At 42.3% G+C, this 22,585-nt stretch overlaps 1 protein-coding gene across 1 annotated transcript in view; it reads left to right on the top strand.

Annotated features, from left to right (window-relative positions):
• LOC147664936 (F-box only protein 10-like) overlaps positions 1 to 22,585 on the top strand; it is a 255,189-nt gene that overhangs the window by 134,372 nt on the left and 98,232 nt on the right. The window lies entirely within an intron of this gene.

Here is a 22,585-nt window from a genome sequence, read left to right as displayed (position 1 = left end):
CAATAACCAACAATAAACCCACCTACACTTAACGTAATATGGATTTACTTTAGAACTGTTTCTACATTGACCTTGTCATGGCCCACTATCCCAACCCAGGGGCAACATTGCCTTCCTTACATTTTCGGTCTTATACTCCCTACACTTCTCCCCTCATCTCCTTTTCACTTAGGACTGTACTATAGCAAAGCTTTAGCACACCCCTGATACTAGAAGGGATATCTTACCCTCCCCCTTTATAATAATCTGTCCTCAGAAGAAGCCAAATCCATGGCACCTCCTTCAGGTGAAATATTTGCTATAGTCCTTTCATCATCGTGTGCCTTATTTCCACCTGTTAGCTGATGTCCTGGGGCCGGATAATCTGAGGTTGTTGAAATAGCACTGTACCCCTGTTCCAGGCTGCACTGATGATCAGCTCCCTGTCCTTCACATATGTGCCTTCAAATGGCCACTGTAATGTACACTGTCGAGTCAGATTGTGCCACCTGACCTCAAAATGGCTCCCACTCATCACATGCAGATAGTTACTAGTGCAGTGTTAGGCTCCTTGAGTTCCAAGATCGTTTCTCCCAGATGTCCGACTTTGCTGGAGAGTGCACCCTGTGTGCCAGAGAGACATGATTTATCTTACAGGGAGGAGGGGCTTATAAGTTGCATCGAAGTCCTCTCCTCATTTTTAGGTCAAGAGTCAGCTCGCATTCGCTGTCTGCAAGACCTATTGTAGTCACTATACGGCATGTAATCCCGCCTGCTGCTTACCGTAGGCTGACTCCTGCGTCACCCTTCTTTGCTGGCTTTTTATTGGTTGGTGCTCCTGATAAATCACTTTTTTTGTATCACAAGGAGTACCAACCAGCTACAGTTTTGTTACACTGCAAGTTTTCATATGTTCTGGTTAGGGACTGCTTTTATTTTGTATTGTGCCATCACGGCGCATAGCACGGCACCCAGTTTCATGTTTTTTCACGGGCGGCCTTGCACATACCTTAAAATGCATGTGCACCGCGCTTTATATTTTAGCACGGCGCCCGCTTATTTTGTTTTGTTTCTTGCCTCATGTTGTTTTTTTTGTTTTGATATCACCATGGCCTGCTTTAATTGTTTCTTGCCTCTGCTCCGTGTGCATGGCGACTGCGTCCTCAACATATGTTTAAAACAGTGTCCCGTAGATGACTCTGCACCAGATCTCGCAACTCCACCAAATCCAAGACCTATTGCATTGCAAATGCTTGTTTGGTCTTGCCTACCAAATAGTGCAAGCTCTCTGTAGGCGAAACAACCTATTCTCAGCTTACTATGGGCTTTGGTCTACCCATTACTTACCATTGGTTGGATTTATTGTCACTCATTTGCTTGTTTCTTATTTGTTATTCTGTATGGGGTTTCATTCCTCTTCTTGTGTTTGAACCTCCCTAGAGCATGTACACATTACTTGTGTCCTTTCACTGCTCATTTTTCAGTTGCTATTTTTTTCTTTTTGTTTTAGCACTCCACAAGTTCGCTTGTTTTCCAGCTTTTTTCCTTGTGTACTTCTTGTCCCTACCCTGCTCGTGTTGCCCTTTCTTGGCCATGTGCCTCGTCCACGATACACTGCCCTTTTCTGTTTCCTATTCACCCCACCCCCTGAATACATAGTGGCTGTCTCAGCCTTGGAATTTCCCATAGATCCATGCCGCTCTCTTCTCTTTTTCTGCCCTCTCTGTGTTGCTTCCCCCTAATAGGTCCCAAAGGCATGACCTGTTGGCTTTGCCAGTGCTTGCTGTATCAATGCTTATTCACAAGAGGAAATTACTCAAACAAAGTCTTGTATTGTTCCTAATAAGTTGTGCACTCTGCAGTTCAGCCTCTGGATGGGTATCTTATTCTCCATTCCATTCAACTCAAAAGGGCAATGCTTTGTATTCAGTTCGTCGAGGAGCTAAACCAATATTGCTTAGTAAACAAAAACATGGATTTTATGTTAACTTGTGTTGAAAAAAGATGTTGGAAGAGAATTGTATTAGGTTGATGCTAGTGCAGATATATGGTTGCAAAAGACATACTGTGTGGACTTACCAAAAACTTCAAGGGCTTGCAGCCTGAGAATTGCTTGCCATTGGTGAGCTTTAATGTCACTCTCATGTGCCTGCTTCTTATTTTGTGGCTTGCCTAGTGCATCTTTATCCTTTTCCCACCCCTGAAGCATTACCAATGTGCTGGTGTCCATCCACTGCTTACTTTTGGGGATCTAAGTTTTTCTTTGACTTAACCACTTTAACCACTCCATAAGAGTGCATGTGTTTTCCAGCTGTCTCCATGATGTGCTTCTCTTCCCCATCTGTGCCCCATGTTCCCATGTTGCTGTCTCTCACCTGTGTGCTTTTAAACCCCAACCCCCCCCCCCATGATGCCCTCGCCCTCGTGTGCTTCACCCTGCATTGTTTTCTTGCCTGTGTGCTTCTCCGTCCAGGTCAACATTGTTCTCACCCCATTTGCTGCCCTTCGCACGCTCTTTCTTAGCCTTCCGCTTTTCTCCCCCTGTGCACCACCTTGCTTTCTCCATCACCAGATTGCTTTTCTATACCCCACCCACACACTCTCTATATTGTTTCCCCCTCCTACGTCATCCATGTCTTTTCCCCTCACTCGAGCCCCTGTGTTGCTTCACTTAACCCACTTTTCTTTAAACGCCTTTTGCGTTTTTTAAATGTATTTACTGTTCAAACTCTGCTCGCTAAATAAAAAGGGTAAAAGCCCCCAGCATCGATTTGTATGTCCAAGCCCTTACAAAATGACGTTTTTTTTTAAAATTCTTTATCAATGCTGTACAGGAATTCAAATACCATCGACAAAGTCAATAGGTCCCAAAGACAAGACTTGTTAAGCAGTGTTCGAGTTCTACTGTAGATGTCACATACTGTAATGTGATTTTGCACCCTTGACAGCAAGGACTCACCAAACGGTGTCTTCTGGGGCTGGGAGCTCTCAAGAGGAGCATCCATCTTTCGCTGTACCAAAGCCTCACCAATTAGTGAACACTTTTGATAACAGTACATATATTTCATATTTCTCCCTTAACTCATTTTTCTCAATTTTTAAAGTATTTTTCTTACACAATTATAACGAAATTTGGTTGAACATTATTTTTTTCATCATATTTCCTTTATTTCGGTTGATTAGAACCATGAAAGGTACAATGTAAAACATTTAGAATAGAGATGTAATATAAAAATACAAATTCATTAACAAAAATAAATTGGGTAATACAAAATCGTGTGGGAAATTACAGTCCAACAATACGTATCTCATCATGGTTTAAAATCCATAATAGTATATTAAAAAGTGATACAAGATATTAAAAAGAAGCATCCAAAGCTAAAACGGTTTGCTAAGAGGTCAAGTAAAATCCTCAATCAAAAGTGTTCAAAACCAATCATAAATACAGTTGAGACAGGACATTAAGTGTGCAAGAGATATGCTTACTGTTTTAAAAATAATTCAAACTGATATATCATATTGCCGACAAGTATCTAGTGACACACAGTCTCCAGTGTTGATTTTGAAAACTCTTAAGAGCTGTGTTTCGGTCCCTAAAACCGAGAAGTTTACAAAGAGGAATAATCTAGCATGTTCACTGTTTAGAATAGGCCTTACGGAAAAATAACAAGTGTTCCATATTCTCTGGTACTTGACAACTCATCTGGCAAAGATTCAATATGTCTCCCTTTTTTGCCCAGGAGTGAGTAAACATGGCCAACGGTAAGATGCCCAATCTAAATTTTACATAAAGTGCACATGTAGCAGGGTTAATAACCATATTCAGGTATTGCTCATACTCAGGTACACATTCAAACATGAAGGAGTCTACCACGGTACTGGGGGATGTAGCAGAAAGTTTTGCACCTAGTACAAAATTCCAAAAGGATGTTTTGGGGTAATGCAGAAGGCTGCAGCCAAAAACCTTCCAGACCCAACTTGAATAGCCCATTTTTAATATGGACAGGCCAGGGGATCTTCCCAAAATGGTGTTCATCTAATATGACTCTAATGCAATCCCTGTAGGGACCTAAATCCTCGTTGGGCCACAGCGGTATCCAATATTGGATAGGTCTCAACATGGCAATGCCAGAAATTGATCTTTGGTTTATATCAAGTTTAATTGGCAGCGTCGGTGCACTAGTGGGGTGTCTCAAGAGAGTCTTTATAAAGACAATTTCAATTTTTTCAAGGGTGTTAAGATTACAGTGCCCCCATAACTCTGCCCCGTACACAGCTCCCCCACAAGCTATAATCTTATATATCTTCAAGGGGGTAGATAGCAAAAAAAGATGCTCTATTGGCAAATATTATGATCGTTTTCATAAAATACATTCTTTATTTCATTGATGTGATTGTTTGGTTTTTTTTTATACACAACACCTGATACACATTTCTATGGCAATTGCCATGTGGTTTGGGCAAACCTGCCAAAGGGGAGCAAAGGATAACCTTAGTGAAACATTGTTTAGCTTTGTAGATCATTCAATGTGGTCCTTAAAGGAGTTCAACTTCCCTTTATCCTTAGCTTACCAGTCAGATTCTTCTGCCATCACTTTCATGCAGATTGAAGTTTTAGGCCACCAACCATAGATTACAATTGCAGTCCATGTTTTGTCTGTAAGAAGTAATCACTGACCACTGTCAAGACCATAGCCTGTGTGAACCTCAAAGGTTTTTCAAACATAGATTTTTGGCTTAAGTAGTGGTCAGTGTACATTAGGCAGGTCTGTCAAACACAGATATTCAACTTCATGTATATCTCGACAACCTAGAAGATCAGTACAAAAACATCTTTACATTCCTGAAACATATGTACACATTCCTGAAACATATGTACTGTGGAATGATAGGGACCTTTTTTTGACTGAACAGCTATAAGACTGAAATATGTGGGAGATCCCTCAGTTAACAGTGTGCTAGCCATTTGACCAAAACAATGAGACTTGTATTTCCTACTCGTGCCGTAAAAAACCTAGAACTGTGGTGCAATGCAAAGCTTTGCCTTGCCACTTAAATCAACACAGTGTTCAAATTATCAAGTTCTGATTCATATTACTGAGAAGATCCTGTTGTTGCTCCATCACAACCTATTGAACATTGTCTGTGCCAGAACATTGAAGAGGTTGCAGTGTTACAGAGAACACAAAATCGAGCAGCCGTACCGTGCTTCATTATAAAGAAATTGGAATGCCTCTCTCTAGTCCTGATAGACCTTTACAGGCTTCAAGTTGTTATGAAAGTAAAATTCTACATTTTCTGTACTGACCTTAAAAGCCGACGAGGGCCTTGGCTTTAGTTTCACCTTCCCTGCAGAACCACAACATGAGAAGAAGCAAGGCAAATCAGGCTGCAGAAGCAAATTTCAGGTGTCGATCATTTTACATTTAGTTTTCATAATACATAACGTGGTGCAAGCATACCTACCACACACGTAGATTAAACACCCCCCGCATTTATCCCCCAGAACTTCCCCCAGTGACACAGTGTTGTAGTATATAGCTAGTCCAAATCACATCCTCCCCCTCCCCCTGAGAAACCCTTTATGTTGAGTTTCCTGCTAGCATATACATTTCATTGTCCAGAAGGCCTGGGACTGCAATTCTTTTAGGAATGGTCAAGTCTCTTTTCTGTTTGTTTAGCAATGTAAGTATGGCTTCCCACATTCTGTTAAATGTGTGGGCCTCTCATTTAAAATCATATGCTTATTTCCTAAAGACAAGTAGTTGCCAAAGTATCATGAGCCACTGTTCTGAAGTAGCCTTACCTCGCAGCCGGAATATGGTTTGCTTAGGAGCAGGTAGAAAATTAGAATTTATTTCCCCTCTGATTAAGTATATTGATATGTTGCAACTACGTGGACTCCTAAAAAGATTGACGCTGGGCTTCTGACTACCTCGTTGCACTTATCTTGGCATATGCTATTTAGCATGTTCTCCCAGAACTCCTTGAGCATGTCCAGGACATATGTATAATTGTACCCAGTTCTCCACATTGCCTTCAACAGTTCTTAGGGCATATCTTATCTACTAAATGCACTTGTGACGGGTCTAGTGCCAGAGGTATAAGATTTTGTTAAGCATTTCTCGCCCCTGTACATGGTGTGCTAAAGTGTTTGCCCATGTATGGGTGGCATTCAAAAGCTTAGGATCTAGAGTGATGTAGAGATCTTTCTCCCCTTACCTATGATACAAGAAGTCTAACTGTGGGGGTCGAGCACTGACTATACAATAGACTCTAGAGGCTAAATGCCTTGTTGTGGTGAAGGTTTTCCAAATGCTGTTGGTATCCTTGTGGCACCATACTTTATGTGTGACCCAGTGCCTGGATTGAAAGTAACATTATCTCTCTCTCTCTCTCTCTCTCTCTGGATTTGATATGTAGTTTTGATATCATCAAAAGCACACATTTTCCCATTATGGTACAAGTCGAGGTATCAGAAACACCCCAGGGTTACCCTGGTTAAGGAAGAGAAATATATGTTCTAACATCATTGTTCCTAAGAGAACTAGTGAACCTCCCCTAGTGGGCGGGCTGTTAGATTGAGAACTTTAAAGCTCCACATGGTGTCTTTTTTCTCACAGGAGTCTCTTGATCACATAGTGTACCTAAGGTGTGTCAAAGTAATGGCGTATATCTAACAAGCCCAGTCCTCGCTATCTAGGATGTGTCATGCATGCTCATTTATGTAATCACAATTTTTCCCCACCCTATGCAAAGGCACTGCACGTGTGTTATAGCTGTGAAATCTCACCCTTAATAAGCGGGAGAGGTAGGACCGGGAAGATGTATAATATCTTTGGGAGGATCAACATTTTAAGTGAAGCTGTCCTCCACAGCCATGATAAATGGTGATTATGCCACAAGTTCAGGAGAGCTTTAGTTGCCATCAGTAAAACCTTAGAATTGCTCCTGGAACACTCATACAAGTCAGGAGCAAAGCTCCCTCTAATTTTATTCCTCTGTGTGCAGCAGAGTAAGGTCTCTATGTGTTGCAGCCAAGGCTACCCGACCGTGCGTGTAGACCAGGGCTTTAAGTGGGATGAAATAACTAGGGGGTCTCTCAAAGGGGTGTGACCGATGCAATTAAGGGCGTGGCTTAAAAGCAACTAATCTAAAAATGTGTGCTTAGCATAGTGTGCCACCCGACTGATATGTTGCTGCTTCTGTCATTGCATCCAGATATATATTACAATTAACATTACAAGCCAGGACTATTGGCTTTGTCAATGGCTTTGTCAATGGTTGTTTGTTGCATAAAGTGGTATATAATATTGAAAATGCTTTCTCGCTTGTGGTAGAGGTGTGGCTTAATGCTCGAGCTGCCAACCTAGGAGGTGGATTTTGAGCCTCAGGTCAGCTTAACATCCTGTGAGTCTGGACAAATCAATTAATCTCCCCATGCATACCAAAAAAAAAAAAATCATTTAGAACGCTCCAATACTATTGGATTGAGTTCACACTATATAAAACTTGCTGCATTTTTCTAAATAAAGGGGCTGATGTTTTGCCTACTGAAAGGATTTATGTGAAATGCAGCCCATGACGGATGCTGTGATTTACATCAATTCTTTCAAAAGGCCCACAATCACCCCGCAGCCTTGCTGCATTGAGAAAAGAAATGCAGCAAGTCTACAAACACAACGTGTACTTTCAGGATCATCTAATAGCACAAGTTGTGCTTTTAAACTTGATGCATTAGGTTTCTTGCAGCACGGCTGATTGTGGGCCTTTTTTTCAGGATAATTATGTTAATCACAGTGCGAATCAAGGGCTACATTTATCATAAATACTTTCAGAAGGCAATCAGCCCCACAGCTGCGCTCTATTTAGAAAAGAAGTTTAAAAGCACGTACGTGTACTTTCAGACGATTCTGAAAGCACACCTCGTGTTTGTAGACTTGCTGCATTTCTTGGACAATGCCAATAGCTCTTGCATTGCAGAGACTTATTGACTTTGCCAATGCTTGTTATACTTATTAACATCGTCTTTGTATAGGTTGCATCCCGCTAGTATCAGTTTAGTACCCTAAGATAGAGATAAGTATCCTTTGCAAAGGGCCTTCCATTGTGTGGCAACATGTGTTGCTGCGTTTTTAGTAACTTTTGAACCATCACAACTAAAAACTACTTTTTTTGTTAAAATCTGCAGACTATGCAGTAGATGATGGATTATGTGACAAATGCAGCAAGTCCATAATTATGCGAAAAATGCATTGAAGGTGCTGAGTAAGCATTACTTGACGGTGAATCACTGCAGTAGGCATCTTATAAAATTAGGAATTAGATTTGCGTTGTTGTAGGTTAGATTGTAGTGTTCTCACAGGAATAGTGTTTCATGTAGAGATGCCTGCTGTTTTGGAATCTTAGCAAAAGCAGCCACATATTTTCGAACCACAGCAACAAAAAGCACACATTCAGCCTTCAAGAAAAACTCAATGGAAAGGAGCTGATTTCCTCTAACAAGAGAAACAGTCCATGTTTTATTTGATGCTTTGCACTTAATCCAAGAGGAATGGGGCTTTCTGAACAGCCATGCATGGATGGAGTGAAATTCCAGAAGAAAGAAAATCGAAAAAACATGCAGTGGCTGGGAGAGTGAGACGGGGCAAGCAATGATGGACGGAGGGGCCAAGCAGGGAGGGGCAAACAGCGATGAGGCAGGGGGGGGGGACCGCTCAAGTAGCAAAGCGGGAAGGAGTTGGGGCACAGGCAAGCAGCACTGGGACATTAACAGAAAAAAATCCTCTCATTTTGAAGTCAGGGAAAGGAAAGTAAAGAGGAAACGCCAGGTCTTTGTGTATCACAATATTCTAGAATGTGCTAATGCAGTAAAAGAAATGCTTTAAATTAAATATACATTTCCAACAGAAAGTGTCCTACCACCTTCTAGCAGTATCAGTTTTCAAAGTGGTGCGTTCATACGTATTTGGTTACCGCAGAGTTTTTCTACTATTCATGCGCACAGCATTGTTGGAAATCGAATGTGATGTATCCTAGGGCGTCGCCGAAAAGGTCAGCCAAAAGGTGTGATGTGGCATTCTCGCAAACCTCGAGGTCTGAAGCTGTCATCTTAGACATCCTAGATAGTTGGGAATTTTTCATGTAGCTGTCAGGCCAGCTCTCATTAAGCCCTTGTTTGCAAACATGTGCAATGTAAGTACGTCTACCGTGTAAACGTCATCTAAACTTAAGTTCAATTTACTGGCAGACAATTGGTGTCTGTGACAAATATACAGGGGAGCAAAGTTACAATACAATCCCAATGTTTTCTAGACATGCAAGAAAATCTACTTAAACACAAGCACTGGATACAATCTGCACTTTCTGAAAAGTGAACAGTATTTTAAGAAATGTGTGGCAGCAGAGCCGGGATGAGTGGGCTGTGGTACTCTGTAGGTGTGTTTTGTGTTTGTATGAATAAACTAAGTTTTTATGATTTTAAGGAATTTTCTTTAGAGAATTATAGAGTGATAATATCCATCAAGAAAAGTAGCACTTTACATATTTATTAGCGAGATCAGTAAAACTAAATATTAACTATGATCCCCTAAAATAATTAATCTAAATCAAGAAAACAAGATAAATAGTGCATTTTAGATAAATAGGTTGCTGCTGAAAACACAAAGAGGTTTTGGAGAAGTACTGAAAAGTTGCCATTCTGGAAGTGGCATCTTGTTTTACAGAACTTGAATCATAATCTAGTCTTCCAATGAAACTATTTTCTGTCAAACCCATTAAAACACACACGATTAATCAAAGTGCAAAATGCTCAGGTTTTATATGAGAATATCTATATATATAAATTACGTATAGATGTTCGATTCTTGGATCCATGCTTACATGTTCTGATATCGTCAAAGTACATATATGTGGAGATAAGAATAGTAAATCCATGCTAACCTTCATAGACAAATCTTCACGGTATACTGTAGGTAATATTTTGACCACAAACGTTTGGGATGACAATATTAAAAACTCAATATTCTGGTAGAACACAAATATCCAGAGGATTGATCAATTACGTGGATTATTGGATATACAAATTAAAATCCTAGCCAATTAATTCTTTAACTAATAAGTCTGTATCACAAAGCATAACTGAAAATAATCTGATAATTAAGGCACTGTACATAGAGTGCTTTGTTATTTTAACTAACACTGATTTTAATACGTTATTTAACAGATTTATTCTAGTTTCTTTTCCTGTAACCGAACACTGAAAGGTAGCCTCCACTCATGCTTAATTAAATAACATTAGCACACTATTTCTTTTTCCCCACACACCTGCATCCCTATTTCTTTACGTCCTCCCACCCACCCATTTTCTTTCCCCCTCCCACCCACACAATCAGTTTATTTTCCCTATCCCACACACCTTCCCCATCCGTGTTACTCACCTCCCATCAAGTTCAAAAGCACAAACGTGTGCTTTCAGGTGACTCTGAAAGCACACATCGTGTTTGTAGACTTGCTGCATTACTTTTCTACACAGAGGGCATCAGTGGGGCTGATTTGTTGCCTATTTAAAGTATTTATGTTAAATACAGCCCTTGACGGGCGCTGTGAATGACATAAATACTTTCAAAAGGTCCACAATCAGCCCAGAACCCGCGCTCTAGTTAGAAAAGAAAGGTAGCAAGTGCATGAGCTTTTTCTGCCTTTCGGCGCACAATTGCTCTCCCGGGATGTGCTGTGTGTGTGTGCTTCACACACAGCACTGCACGCTCGGAAGGACAAAGGTGCGTGCACGTGCGCACCTTACAGGGAATAGTGGTGAGGAGTTAGAAAAATCCCCAAATAGATATTTAGATGCCATCTGAAGGAAGTCTTGACCTAGAAGGTTGCAGTCAATTTTTGCCTCCCTGCTAGTATCAGTCACTCAGATTTGTGAAGATTGCATTGTTCTGCCAGTGTGTGGTATTCCTCTTATAGCGTGATCAATTCCGCCAGAGAGTGTCTAAGTGTGGTGAGATATAGAAAAATATATTCAGCAAAGGCTCACACCAAAAATTTAGTTTGTTGAAAATTTAGGTAATTAATTCGCTGTTGCTCCCTTATCTTTTGCAGGAGTGGTTACAAATAGACTGCAAAGAGGATAGGAGAGAGGTTCAGTGTTGTTTTGTACCCCTCTGGATTTCTATCCTTAGGGAGGTGTTACCATTGACTCGTACTCTGGCCAGGGTGAAATGTAGAGTGCGTCATTGCAGCCTTTGAATTTACACCCAATACAGGATCTGGCAAGTGCTGCCTCATCATGCCTCAATCCACCCTGTCAAATGCTTTCTCTGCGTCTAGAGACAAAAGCTCTGCCCCCTTGTGATGTTTCTGCTTTAGGCCTTTTAGGTAGAGTGCACTGGTATATTGAGCAACATGATGTGAATGAGGAAGGGTTTTTATTCGGCTTCACAATCAGGCCGATTGTTGCTTTCAGCCACAGAGTGGGGCAGCCCCTCGAGCCAGTTTAGGCAGTTAAAGACCTCAGCAAGAAGTGGTGTCAACAAGGATGTGAATTGTTCTAAAAATGCTAATACATGACCATCTTGCCCAGCTTCAGATTTGTAATCACCGTAAGGACATCATTAACCGAAATGGACTCGTCCAATTGTTCGGCCTCCAGTGTCGGAGACTGAGTGCAAGTATGATGGTATTTTGCTGCTGGATCTCTCTGGGACCCCACATATAACTTCTAGGCATATGTGTGAAATGTGCACAGTTAGCCAACATTGACCGTTTATATTTCCCCTGTAGTATCTTGGATTTCCCCAATGAATCTGCGCTTGTACAGCTCGGAGTGTATTCGTAAACAAAGTACCTGCTTTGTTGCCTCCCTCATGAAACCGAGCTCCAAATGTAGAGAGGATGTAGTTGGCTTTATCATATTCTAGAGTGCATGGTTGACCCATTTATAGAAGCCAAATGGCTCCCTGTTTTCTTAGAGGGGCTTGCTTGGGGTTTCTGTTCCAGGGGTATCAGTTTTCCCCAAAGAAATACACATGTCTGTACTGTGGAGACAACTAGCCCTGAATGAGTGTCCCCCTTACAATCATTTGTTGGGCATCCCAGATCACCCTCTAGTTAAGCTTGACAGCTAATGTAAGGTGCTCCTTTATAGTTTCTTGTACTTCATCAAGGGTGACCTAGTCCTTTAGGAATGAGTGGTTTAGGTGCCAGAGGTCTTCTGCACTTCTCTGGCCACTCAATTGTAATCTGTATCGGATCATGGGCCAAACCAGTTTGTGGCCTCCTCTCTACTTCTTGAATCCTATGCACTACTCTGGATTCAAGATGTGGAGCATAGATCTGTGCATTCATATGTCTGGTTGGCAGTTGAGAAATGGGAATAGTTTGTCTTTAATGGATGTCTGTGGCATCACAAATCGACTAATACCAGGGCATTGAGTAGGGTGATGCTGATAAGACTGGTGCCCAACCCCCTCCTCCCCCATTTATTGGTGTGATTTGGCTTGTGTGTAATGCATCACACATTTAAACCACCAACCCTAATTATTACTGGATTGTCTGATATGCAAGCCATCTTGTGTATTGTTGGGGTGAGTAATTTCTCTTGTCCTAAGTCCAAACATGTCCTAAGATTGAAGTGCAAATAGTTGTTATTGTAATCAGTATTTCCATTCAACCACTAGGATCAGCCGACAGTTTGCCTATCTTAACTGCCCTCTCCAAAAATGTATATGTATGACAGATTAGTATGGCGACTTCAGATGTCTTCTTGGGGGCAACCACATGGTGTTGTACAGGGAAATGCATATAGCTAAGTCTGTGATGGTCTTTTGTTTTAACAGGTGGGTCTCTTGTCAGTGGCATATTTCAGCTACTGATCTTGTGCGTACCCAAGAACACTCAAACACGTTTTAAGGTTATTCAAATCTTTAACATGCCGAACATTATATGTAGTAAACTTCAATTATAGGGTTCTAGCCATTGCGGGCACTATCGTATGAGGTGCTAACTTTTATGATAAGAGGCAGACATTTCTGTTTGCTTGCATACCTGGACATGTGTGGGTTAGTTAATGATGTCACTGCCCTCCCCCCCACACCAAAAGACTATAGTGACCTTAGAGCACCATAGCTCTCTCGCCATGTAGTAAGCTGTGAAGTGGATTGTATTGGCAGGTGTAAGATCTCGATAATTTCACCTCCCTTTTTCATATCCTCCTTCCAAAACTTAAAAAACAAACCAAGAAGAAATGGCACAGCCCTGTCGACTTTCATCTGCTAGTCACCACCCAGGCATCTCCACTCCAGCCCGACAGTCAGACTGCTCTCTAAGGTCAAGATTTGCGTACCACCACAACAGCCGTTCACCTATCTCATTTTATAGTTCATCTGGATCTTAAATGGGAGGTAGAGAATCCAGGCCATTCCTGGACATGTTGCAAATTGCTCAGTATGCTAACTTGCAGCAATCTCCTCACTGCCTTGCTTTGAGTTTTTCTGTTTGTTACTGTTCTTCTAGACGTTCTTGCTTTTCATTTGTCTGATATGGGTGCTAGGGATCATGTGTTTGTCATATAAGTTCTGGACATATTCTGATAGGTCACTGCTCAGTATCTCCACGGATATTCTCTGGATGCAGATATTATTTCATTGCGATCTGTTCTTGATGCCTTCGCTTTTCTCCTGAAGGATGATATGGTGCTGTCTGAGTGCGACAATACATTGCTGCATGTGGTCGAAGTCATCCCCTTGCTTGTGGAGACCTGTCGATGCAGTTCCCAAATGTCTTGGAGGCCACAGCTTAGATACAGTTTGATCGCTTGGATGTCAACCTTAGTTTCCCAGATGTTTTGTAGGGAGCAATCTTTGTTGATGCCTTGGTCGGGATTCACCCCACATTTAGCAACCAGAGGCTGCCCCTCAGCCACTTCTATCCCCCATGACATTCCCACACGTATTAGGCGGATGCAATAGATATTTCATGGTTAGTTCATTCTTTGTCTTTCCCCATATGGCTACATACCTCTGTTGCTGTCCTGGGTTAGAAAACTAATCTGGGTCTAGGTGATCAGGTCTAAAGTTGTGTGGTCAGGCATTAGCCCTGCCTCTCCAACATTTTGATGAAAGCAGCGCCGCTGGGGGGTGATCTTCATGTCGCCACCTTTATTCAAACCAAAGCCCCTCCCCAAAGCATGCCGGTGGGCTGGTGGGAGATCGTCACTTACCACTCCCTCAGCACCCCTGTCTAGATGCCGGATGTTCGAGGTCACAGGGGGCAACATCTGGAATGTGGCAGACCATGAGTAGGTTTATTGTAGGTAATGGTTCTGGGTGCTTGAGACTGAGACAGTTATTCTAGCTGGTCTACATGGTTCCCTGTAGGCACACTTGTTGGTTCTGAGGTGTGTAAGCGTAAATATTGCGCAGTTTGAGTTTAGACCCTCACCTCAGTTCCCACAAGCACCTAGTCTCTAAACTGGATCTGTGTTCCCTGGGTGGGGTCCCCCCTGGGGCTTGATATATGTAGTGTGGGTGGCCACCTTGGTCTCAGGCATCAAGTAGCAGTCTTTTCATAAGTGGTGCTGAGGAGGTATGCTTCTGACTGCTGCACCCTGAAAATGTATGGGCCCTCCATGAACCCAGGTCACCAGGACCCTGATAGCTAGGCAAGGAGTGCTTGACCGGGCCCCCGCTCAGGATCATAAGTGCTGAATCATGGTGTCCCCAGTCACACACATTCATCCTGAAGTAGTTCTGTCATTGGTGCCTCCGATGCTAATATGCGAGGGGAACCACCTGAGCTCTTTTCAATGTGGGTTCCGCAATGTGGCTGGTCGATCAAAGTCGAGTCTCGATTGTGCACAGCAAGGAGGGCCATGCACTTGACAGACCACCACTTCCATAGTTACCTGGAGAGGCCGTCAGAGCTGCGACTGCTAGATGTGTGCATTCACGGTGCACACATCGAGCAGTCGCTGCTCTGACGGCCTCAATCTCGACCCCATGGCAGGGCCCACGTTCAGACAAGTGGGCCTCCCCAAACACCAGGGCTAAGTGTGATCTCCCTAGAGATCAGGCCCCCTGGATGGTGTTCCAGCTGCTGGGAGGACTGCATTTTGGGGTCAGTACGGAGTGCTCCGTGACTAAGCATCTTCTATCTTCGACCCCTGGCCACAGCCCCCAGAATCCAGTTTTAACCACAACAAACATGGAAAGAGGTCGAGATCTATGCTGAGCTCTGAAAAAAGTTGTCCCCAGATCAAACCTCTTCAAAGAGGTTTTATCATCCTTTCTCTAAGCTCTCATACGATCACCCACCTTAGGGGGCATGGCCTAGAAGTGTGCAAAGCAACTATTAATAAAGACCACTATTGAGTAGCTAGCAGGTGATCCAAACCTTCCACAGACGTGGATATTTCAATGATGGGGAAAGCAACAGTTTTGCTTGTAAATTTCCTCCCTAGTTTTTACCAGTGGTAGGAAGTGGCTTCTGTCACGGGCACATGCAAAACATTTGAATAAAAAAAAATCATTAGATTGTGAAATTAGACAGTAGGCAGTGTGTACAGTACAGTTCTTCCCAATAGGATCCCATACACAGGCTGCTGTGATCTGTGTTTATTGCATATGTTGCTCAAATGCTGAGCATGACATTAGTTGTTGACTGTGATACCATATTATGACCTGTTCGAAAGATGTGTGAGATAACCCTTAAGTAATTTATCGCCCGTGTTGGGCACTCTAATAATTTGGGATGTTGGTGTAGGATGTTACAGGAGTGACTAAATTCTATCAGTTGATCTGTTCTGTGAGAAGCACCAGGAGCAAGGAATAGTTGCTCTTACATGCTACCTCTGTTTCAAGTGTCATCCTTCATCACAATATATTCTGTTGATGAGATCCTCTGTTCTCACCTTCAAACCCTTCTGTGAACTTTTGGCACCTCAGATCTTTTCGAGGTATGTTTTACTGTGATGTGTTCTTCCCAGATCCAGTTTATATTTTTTTTCCTTGACTGTCTCTCAGCTTTTGTCACTCAGTGCATGTGGTTTGGTAACTGACATGTTACAGCCATGCTTCGCCTTCCTCCTCATTATGATGTGTCCAGTCTGTGAGAGCACCTGCCCGTCCTCTAGCGGTTGGCCCTCCTGGCTCCTCTGGGTGGCCCACCATGATCATCTGACCTTTTCTCATTAGCAATCAAGAACTCCCCCATTACGCCAAAGCGTTGTTCCTAGTGGAGAAGTCATGTTAAACCGTACTCGCCAGGATGTTTGTGTGTGTGTTTCATGTTCCCAGGTGGCCATACTGGAATTACGGTAGTGCCTTAGTCGTGTATTATGTCGAGTTTCAGTTTGAGGTATTTGTATCTCAACCTCTGTTGAGACGGGAATGTCTCATGCATGATGTTTAGTCAAGTCCCCTGTCCTGCGTGCCCAAAACGATGAGAATCTGTGATCCTGGATTTTGGGCTCACTGCCCACTGATCTAGCATGCGCACAAAGGATTGGGCCTGCACTTGACTACATAGGTTCTTTACATGTCCTAAGCCTGGGCAGGCACAAAAGCAAGCTCTCATGTGAACGAGGGTCTAGAGTCCCAGTCATGGGTTTCACTTATGTAGCGCAGTGGTGGAACCATACCATGTATTTTTTATGTTTATAGTGACTAATGGCTTTTTATCTGTGTCCTTTGAATCAAGCTTACCTGCCGATTCATCTGAAAGTACTGTTACTCAAGGTAAATCCGGAATCCTAGGGCCGAGAAACCCTGCACTGAGCATGTGCATATGTTAGTAAGCTGTACATGAGTGTCCAAATGAGCCAGAGTGATACAGGCCTCTAAGTTCCATTTTGGAAGTTCCTGTCCTGGGCCTGTGTACGTGATGGAGGTGAGGTTATTTTTTCTGGATAGCTGAAATGTGTTATTGCTGACATTCCTGAGATGGGAGGGGGAAACCTGCCACTGACAAAGTTGTTTAGGTCCTTTCTTACAGAGGGCTGTTAATCTCCCTGTAATTGCCATTTGGTGGATGGCAGTGGTGAAGGGTGAGGACTGCAGTATTTGTTGTCATGGAGGACGGCCTTGTTTGAAGAGGAGTAAACCTTTGCATCACTACCTGATCTCTGTCAGAAATTAATATAAACCGGCAGAGTGCCGCCTACTCACACCTCTTTTGACTCTCTGTGGTGTGTGCTCCACCTGGAGACTGCCTTGCTGTGCATCACTTGAGATACCGGCTAGGTCAGGAAGATCACTTAGCAGGGGGACTTGAAAAAGCAAACAATGCAAAACTGTTCTGTGAAGGCAGCTTTGAAATCCACAACCTCTGACAAAAATCATAAAACAGTGGAAGTCGCTGACCCACTTGTTATTCCAGTTTCAAGTTCTCTTCAACCGAGTGATACTCTGCAGCGCACTCAGAGGACTTCTGCGCAACCAAGGGTTTTGCGCATCTGTCAACCACCTCCACAGAAGTGAGGGAACATCACCTGGAGTCTGATCTGAAGGAGAAAATGCTGAACTTGTATTGAGAACCAAGGAGTCCTGCATGTGCTATTGGGAAGAAAGTGCCAAACCTGGAGGAGAAGCTGACAGCAGAAGTGACTGTAGTAATTGCCATTAGTATTTGCTGTGGCGTAGGGTTCCTTCCAATAGGGACTTGTCATCTAACATGATTGACTAGATCGGGATCACTGATCTGTCTGTGCAGCGTTGTTGGAAGAACTGTGATGCCGCCAAAGTGTTTTGACTGATCTCATTATTCCCTTGTCACCACCAAGGCTCCAGATTTGCCCAATCGGTGGCCTTAACTGAAGCCTAGATAAGTGGTGGGGGAGGGCGTGAGGGGGGGGTGGAGTCTGTCTGAATGCTAACAATAGTGCCTGACAGCTGAGGCACTGAAGACCTCGGTGCCCAATCAGATCACTGCTGTTGCTTCCCTGGCAGCGCCTGGGAGTGTATTGCAATAGCCAGAATCCTGCACAAGGAGAAGTGGACAGCCTCTGCCTCGTGCGTTCCCATAACGACTGACCCCAGGAGACTCACTGCAGTTTAAGCACCTGGCCTGGTAAAGCCTCCAGGCTCAGCCACCTCAACCGACGATGGAGCCTAGAAGAAGGCCAATGCCAAAAGCACCTGCCACACCCTTTCACAGGACTTGCTGCTTGGCCACCAATTTTTTGCATCCAGTGGGTCTGCCGCGTGCCATGTGGGAAAGGCTCCTCTCCTGTGCTGCTACGACCGATTACTCCAAATCGTAAGAGTAAATTACATATATTTATTTAAATTACTAAAGTGTAAGTTACCTTTGTGAATAACCCCTGCGGTTTGTGAATAGCTCCAAGTCCTTTCAGATTGGTAGAGACATGCAAGTTAGGCTTTTGGAGTAAATTTGCACTCTTACTTTGTGAAAAGCCAAAAAGTAGTAAACTTACTCAAAAGTGTAAGTTAGCTCTGTGGATCAGGGCCTTTATGTTCTTAAAAAGGTGGGGCAGCTTGCAGTACTTTATTTGAAGCTATGCCAGGAACCCTAAAAACCCATTGACAAAGGGGAAAGGAGCATAGCTCATAGAGGGAGCAGATCCACTTTGAAACATGTAGGACTCACCCCATGAATCGGAGATTACTATATCATCAAAGTATATAGTATTTCTGCTTTCTGCATAATAGAGTTCTTGTCTTTTAGAATGAGAAGCACTGGGCTGGACATTGACCGTATTTCACTGCTGGGGATGATGTTGCGGGCTGAGCTTGACTACCTCCAAACTAACCTCCTTGAGAAGCCTGTGACTGCAAGACATCGCTAGCACTGAGAGTATAAGTGTGGTGTCAACAAGTCCACTTTGTGTTTTTCCCCTATAATGGGGACTAACATGCAGATTTGGGGGCTTTTTGCGTCTAATTACCACTGTCCTGGTATTTACAAGGGATTTTTGTTCTTATAAATATCGGCGGGTTTGACCTTTCAAAATGTATCTGAGGGATACAATATTTTTTACAGTATTGGTAATTCTGGTAACACAAGTTAACAATGATCTGCATTGCCCAAGGCTGAATCTTGGACAGGGCCAAGTTATCCTTGAGGAGCGCAATCACATTGTTCTCTAGTAACATCTTTGTTTTTATCAATAAGAGAAGTAATTATTGAAGAAGCACTCCTTCCTAAGAAAAACAAATAGGGATAAATTGGCAACAGAAGATAGTTATGTAGTACCTTCACATCTAAGATGATTGTGCATTGGGTCTGGCATTAACCAAAACCTTTTGATTTTACTCATATTAATTATATAATGTACTTAAATAAAGGGCTTTTAGCCAGCCCTCTTCATCCATTGGCCTGTCATTGTGATATTCACATCATTTCTGCCCACTACAGCATACACCAGGGGGCAGTGGAGTAGTCCACTTCAGCCATTAGCTAACTTTGCTGTGAGTGATTGTATTTAGTTCTTTCCACATGGAGTTCTTCTGCTTACAAAGAAGAACCTTTATGTGTCACAAACTACTATGGTGGTGATGTATGTTTTTTAGGTCACTTTTTCTTTTTTGCTGTATGCCAGTTGTTTTTTTTAATATTGGTGCTGGCCTGCAGACCCAAACAATAACGTTTTTGAAAAGCCATGACAAAACAGATATTGGCACAGCCAAACAGCGCCAGACCTATTGGTTTTGCCAATGCTTGTTTCTTAATGGAAGACAGCCTCTACTCCTTTCATGCTCAGTGACTGCCAGCCTTTGCACTGGACCTCTCAATTACTGAGATAGTTATATGCATTCATTATACACAACAGAACACCTGCTCTGAATAAAATCCATGCCAAGCCTTCCTTGCACTAACAGATGAGCCTCGGTTTTGCAGCCAGTATTGTAATTGCATTTATATATAGCGCTTACTACCCTGATGTTATATGCAATAATTACACACAACAGACTCCTTCTCTAATTCAAATCCACGCCAAGTCTTCCTTTCACAAACAGGTGAGCCTTAGGTGTATGTCCTACATTGTATTGTATTATAATTGCAATTATATAGCATTTACTACCTGTTACAATGCGTTGAAGCACTTTACGCTGGGCAGCACACTGCTCAGGAACCCAAGGTTAGTGGTTCATCCAGTGTCATTGATTATTAGTGGTTATAAGGATTAGTCTTGTGTGCTCAAGCAAACCATCCCATGCATTCACTCCAGCTTCTTTGTAGTAGTTTAAATTAATAGTAGTTACATGTGATGATTAGTGGGGAAGGGGAGTATGTGAGGTCATGCAGATGGTTGGAGGTGTTAAGATAGGCTAGAGGAGATTTAGGTATTGTTAGCTTGCAGGGCCATGACTTTCAAGCTATGTGAGGTTATGATATATTAAATATGTTGTGGGCATTTGCAAAAACACATTAATAAAAATTAAGGCAAACAGGCATGTGACTCTGAGAGGGGCGTGCTCAGAGAAATGAGGCATGGAAAGGATGGAAGAAAAGGAGAGGGCCATTTGAAAGAAAAAAGTAAAGGCGACAATCAAGTTTACAGTAAAGCAAAGAACAAGGGAGGGAGCCCATACAACATAGAGCCCAGACTACACCATAAACATATATACAAAAAAGAGAAAAAGCTCTAGCAGGAAAACTTAAATTTTTTTTGCTAGAGGTCGACTTGTCATTTGTCGTCTCTGGCTGAAAAATAAGAGAATTCGCCTAGTACTGATTACTCATTATTAACAATTTTGAATACCTTATAAATCTCGTAACTGTTTAGGGACATTGCTGTGCAAGGAGTAATGGCATCACTACTTCCTTATTCATATTTCTGGTCAAATAAATATTTTGTCATTTGGTCATACATAATAAAAAAACTTTTAACATACAACAATATCACAATATAGTATTGGATAGGTGAACACAAGTGAACTCCGGGGCGGATAACTTGCCCTTATTAAGGCAAAAAAAGTATAAATATATACAGCCTTCATGTAACAACATTAAATCAATAATTGACCATCAAATTCATGGAATAAACAGTTGCTTTGAACAACAATGTTATGGTCAAAGTCCTTAATAAAATATACTAATTTAATATAAATTAAAATATCGTATTAATTTATAAAACATTTAATCCAATGAGGTACTATATTGTGACATTTTATTTTTTTGGTTGTGATTAAATATTTATTATTTTTGGTTCATTTACATTTATGTTTTACAATAAAATATATTTTTTAATCAATATTAAACTGTATCATTTTTCTCTATATTTTAATATAGGGAGCCCTCCACCCTGGCGGCAGAGAGCTCTGCATACGTGTGAAAAATTATTAGTATTAACATTACACTCGTACGTCTTGTTCTGTCAGGTTCCACCCCCTGTTTAGCTGGGGTGTAAACATCTAAGTCTGCCGCTAGTAGTACATTTACTCTCTGAAACGAATAGCAAAATTGTAAAGTTACTATTAGGTGTAGTAGTAAGTTTTGACGTGAGTAAATCCATACATGGAAGTTTACCTCTGTGTATAGGGCCCCCAGTGTTAACCATTGTTAATAAAGGTTCCAGTGAAGGGGAAGCATGATTACCACAGTTAGGGGCCACAAATGGTCACAGCAAAGAGGCATTTACGGTCATGCTTGTAGGGAAGGGAGGTTGATCACAGTGGAGAGTAATACCGATACATGACTGTCGGCGACAAGTATGATGTTACTTTTTTTTATGTATTCACCATTTTTCTGGTGTTTGGGGGAATGCCCACAAGATCTGAAGAGAGGCAATGAGGGGGGCTAGTAGTGACTCCAATATGGTGTAAACATGGTTAATTTGAGAGAGCAGTGATGACTATAGATATGACATTATGGCATCAGCAATCATAAACACATTGTGGCTGCGTAAGTAACAACCATAGTATTATGGTCACTGTTGATCATACTGGAAAATGGCATAAATGACCACAGGTGGAGGTAGGCATAGCGGCAGTGAGCAATGAAGATCAGAGTGGAGCTTGAGAAGGAAAGACTGCTTTATTATGGCCAGTAAACCCATCAGGTGGAAGGCAATATTATTCACAATGGCTGGCATTAATGACTCCACGGTTAGGTAAGGGTAACAATGCTAAAAGAAGAACTGATGGACAGAATGCTGAAAAATGTCAAACATTCACTTCCAGTACAGAGATCTGGGCCTAAATCCATTGTTTGTTTTGCACACTGTGCCATTCCAGATTAGACCCAGCCATATGCAAATCAGTCTCGACCCTGCTCCCCGTGGAACGTCCAGCCCAAACTGCCATGAGAGGTCAACCCTGAAACCAGTTTCGCGGTATCATCCCACATCAGCCAGGCTAGCTTGACTCTAGTGGCATGGTAAGCACAGGACGCAGGTCTGGGCATACCCTTCCCACTAAGGACGACAAATGCAAAAAGAACAATTGATGGACTGAATGCTGAACAATGTCAGACATTCACCTCCAGTACAGAGATCTGGGCCTAAATCCATCGTTTTTTTTGCACACCATGGCATTCCAGTTTAGACTAAGCTACATGCAAATCAGTCTTGACCCTGCTCCCAGTGTGTGAATGTTAAATTTGTTCTGCATTCCGTCCATCATTTGTGTGTTTTTTCCTA

Source organism: Lissotriton vulgaris, unplaced genomic scaffold, assembly GCF_964263255.1.
Source record: "Lissotriton vulgaris unplaced genomic scaffold, aLisVul1.2 SCAFFOLD_1590, whole genome shotgun sequence".
NCBI lineage: Eukaryota > Metazoa > Chordata > Amphibia > Caudata > Salamandridae > Lissotriton > Lissotriton vulgaris.
This window is presented reverse-complemented; position numbering and strand designations above follow the sequence as displayed.